The sequence below is a fragment of the Cuculus canorus genome, chromosome 19 (genome assembly GCF_017976375.1).
Source record: "Cuculus canorus isolate bCucCan1 chromosome 19, bCucCan1.pri, whole genome shotgun sequence".
Classification (NCBI taxonomy): Eukaryota; Metazoa; Chordata; class Aves; order Cuculiformes; family Cuculidae; genus Cuculus; species Cuculus canorus.
In genome coordinates this window covers 11,450,782-11,454,931 of record NC_071419.1, presented here as the reverse complement: position 1 = coordinate 11,454,931, position 4,150 = coordinate 11,450,782, and positions in this window count along the sequence as shown.

The following is a 4,150-nucleotide window of genomic DNA, read 5'->3' as shown; positions in this document are numbered from 1 at the left end:
TGGATTTGTGGCTGGCAATAACAGAAGCTACTGCCAACCAGCCGGTGCTTCGCAGATCTACCCAGGTGGGCCTTCTGCATCGTCTGTTTGTGTTCTATCAAGAGAGGCTCAGTGCACCACATCCATCCTCTGCCCATCAGATAAGAGTGTAAACTACTCGGCTAATGCAAATGTATGGTGAATCAATAACATGCCACTGCTAATACACTTTAATTAAAGCACAACAGACTGCAGCTCCCCTACAATTACAAGGAAGGAGAAATGGCCAATGTGGCATCAGGTAAAGCTGATAGGTTCAAGGATAGAACAATACCTGTACTAGAGGTAGAGTGGGGAGTGGGAGGGACCTGAGCAAGGAACGGTGGAGCTCAAAGGGATAAGGCAGGAGGTGGAAAACAGCACGAGTTGCACTGCCTTCACACATGCTGAGAATAAAAAAATCCAGTGTGCCAATGGTGCAGGAGGACAATGGGGAAAGCAGTGCCTGTGGAAGAGAGGTGAAATGCATGGTGACTCAGCTGTTGGAGCTGAGACCCCAGATGTCTTACTAAAATACCCCTTCACAAAGGGAGTTTCAGTAAAACAAATAGAAATTAGGAGTGAGGCCCTCACGAGACAACACTGAAGGGAAGTCAGGAGCTAAAGGGATGGATTGGAAACTGTGGACTGAAGCTCACCACCTGCTCTGCATCCTCCCAGGGTTGAGGGCAGGACTGGGCTGTGCTGCAGCAACCGTGCTGTGCCACATGGGCAGCATCACCCAATGTGCTGGCCCAGGACTTCTGCAGGCCAGGAGGTCCCTGGTGGGATGGTGACTCCTTTCAGTGCCCACTGACTGCCCTCGCCAGCCTTCCATCGAGCCTGGGAACAACCACGAGGTTTAGAGCCAAGTGAGGTTTTCATATGGCCACAGAGTCCCAGAAGTGAGTTCCTCAGGGAGGAGCTGCTCGTGTTCGTACTTTAATCCAGCCCTCCTGGCATATAACATTTTGCTCAGAGATGTTAATTGAAATTTAATTGAAACTGGTTGGCTGGGAGCTCTCAGAGGGCTTAAGGGCTGGAGAAATGACAGTCAGCCAAGGAAGGCAACAACCTGGGCTCATTAGGGCTTGGTCTAACAGTAGTTATCAATTCTCTTACTATTCTTATTCAGGCAGAATATTTGTGGATTGTGCTTCATTTGGAAGAGAAACAAGCGTCAATGGACAGCAGTGCGATTGGAAAGGGGCTGAAGAGGGAAAGAGAGAGGGTTTGTCTGGGTTTTTCCTCGGTGCTTTGAAGGGAACAATGAAAGCAAAGCGTTACCTGAGTGAGAAACCAGCATTGTGGAAAGGTCTGAGAGCAGGCCGGGAGCTGCTGGGAAGGTGAAGAAGGGTTTGCAGGTTGATACAGATGCAGGAAGGGCTGGAACAACTTGGGAATGCATCCCAAAGAGCCAGAAGAGAGCAGTGACCATCCAGCTAGGGAATCAGCTCCACCAGAAATATCCCATCAGTGGGGAATTTTTGGGAGCTTCAGCTGACTCAGACTGGCAGTGCTGGAACCATCAGACCTGAAGCCAATGAGAAGCTTCTTGTGGTTCTCCATGGGCTGTCAATTCAGCCTGGGTGGTGATGTCTCTCTCTGTCCAGCCCAGGCTGCATCCCTCCTTGCCAGCATCTTCCCTTCCCTTCTCAGCACATATCAGACCTCTGGAAGTGCCAGGAGTTAACAGCTCCTGGGATTGGCACACTATTGCTGACATGTTTGAACGAAGCACCCTCGTCCCTGGCTGCTTGCAGAAACGATACGTGGAATTACACCCATTGCATGAAATTGGAAGTAAATAGCTAAAGTAGTTACAGAGCAGGATTACCCTGAAATTTGTTTCCATCCTATCATTGTGATTTGGTTGTCTATGGGCATTAGCTCCACTATATAATAAGCAAAGCCGCTGAAATACCTTCATGAGAATTAGGGTTCTATAAATTAACTGATTACTGATAAAGCCTAATTATAAATTAGGTCCTTATTATCAGAAGCTTCTGAACGGCACTGAATTAAAGCTGTAGGAGCAGAAATATTCCAGTTAACCATGTGAACTCTGATAAATGTCTGAAAGGAGACTGCTCTGTGCTGCTCCTTGTCCGAGCCCAGAGCCTTGGTGTAAGCTTTTACAAACCCAGACGGGGTTCTACGGGTGCACCCAGGGCTGATGCATTCAGCTACAAACTTCTTTGTTCTTTGCTTCACCGTTTGCCCACAGAACAAGGTGACCCCTTCCCTGGAGGTGAGATCATTCCTCATCTGGTTGTGATAACACCCAGTTGGCCCTTTGCTCAGAGCAAAGATGCTGAAGGGAAGAAGTCTCCAGAGGAGACCACGAAGTCAGTGAAGGGTTTAGAGGAGAAGTTGTACAAGGAGTGGCAGAAGTCACTTGGTCTGTTCAGCCTGGAGAAGAGGAGACTAAGGAGAAAACTTAACGCGCTCTGCAGCTCTGCAGCTTCTTCACAAGGGGAGGAGGAGGAGGAGCAGCCACTGAGCTTTTCCCTCTGGTGACCAAGGACAGGACCCAAGGGAGTGGCAGGAGGATGTTCCGGGGAGGGTTAGGTTGGAAATTAGGAGAAGATTCTTCCCCCAAAGGGTGGTGGAGCACTGGAGCAGCTCCCAGGGCAGCAGTCACAGCACCAAGCCTGATAATAGTCCAGCAGCATTTGGCCAATGCCTTCAGACCCAGAGTGTGAATGTTGGGGTGTCCTGCGCGGGGACAGGAGTTGGACTTGATGATCCTTGTGGGTTCCTTCCAACTCAGGACATTCTATCATTCTGAATATGGGGCCATGGGAGGCAGTGAGTTGGAGGGCTCAGAAATAGCTTTCCTCTCACTTTCCTTGGAAAAAAATTCCTAATTCTCACAAGCTACTTGCTAACTCTTGTCCTGCAAAACCTTGCTATGACCTTGGTGTCACTGTGCACACAAACACAAGGGCTGTAGAACTGGAGATAAAAGGAAGACTTGTTCAGTGATTTCATCCCAGCCTAACACTTTTTTTCTCACCCATTGGAAAACCAGCAATTCTCTGCCTGCTTCTAGCTGACCTCTGTCAATAAACCTCTTCATTTTTCAGGATGAAAAGGACACCAGCACTGGCAGGAGTGTTTAGGTGTTCTCAAACATTCCAGGGGGATGAAGTTCAGGGCCTCGTGGGAACGTGCGATGCTCATCCTGGGATGTCTCAGGGGAGACCCAAAGGCAGGGAAAGGGGATGGGTACAGCCGGACGGGGGAGGAAGCAGCATGGAACGAGAGATGGAAATAGATGGGCTCCTGGGAAATTACAGGTTGCAAAGCATGCCGGGAGGTGCCCTGTCAGCAGGGCCTGCATTCGCGGCAGCTGGACAATGCACAGGTCTTCAGGAACTGGCAGCTGGTAAAAGGGCATGGGAAGCCCTGCCCTGGTGCTCAGGAGTGGCAGACTGGGAAAGGAGGGGCGTGTCGGCTGCTGCAGCACTTGGGTGAGATGAAATCATGGTGCACTCTGAGAAATTGTTCCCTTTGGTCTTCCCACATGCTGAGGCAGCATTGGAAGGCATTCCCTGTGGTGCCTTGCCCTTTCGTCATGAAACGCATACACCATGGAAGGCATCAAGGTGTTCATTGGACAACACCCTCAGACCAACAGTGTGAATGTTGGGGGTGTCCCGTGCAGGGACAGGGTTGGACTTGGTGATCCTTGTGGGTTCCTTCCAACTCAGGACACACTATCATTCTAAGTGTGGGGCTGTGGAAGAGGGGGAGCGGGGAGAGGGGAATGCTGAGGGCCCATGGCTACACTCTACTGTTGCGTGGGTCCAGAGCAGAAGAAGACACAGTTGGGTGCTCACTTGCACTGGATGCTGTTGTCTCCTGAGGAGCACTCTGTGGTGTTGGTTCCTGGAATGCTCTTGGCAGGGTTGGCTCCTGAGGAGCACTCAGCGGTGTTGTCTCCTGAGAAGCACTCAGTGGTGTTGGCTGCTGAGAAGCTCTGAGTACAGGAGCCTGCTTTCCACTGTATCACGTTGCTCAAAGTCCCACCCAACCTGGCCTTGAAAGTATGATGGTCTCCTTCTAGAAAAAAGGTAATAACTGTGAACCAGACTCTTTTCAATGCATTTTGTGATGACCATGGCAG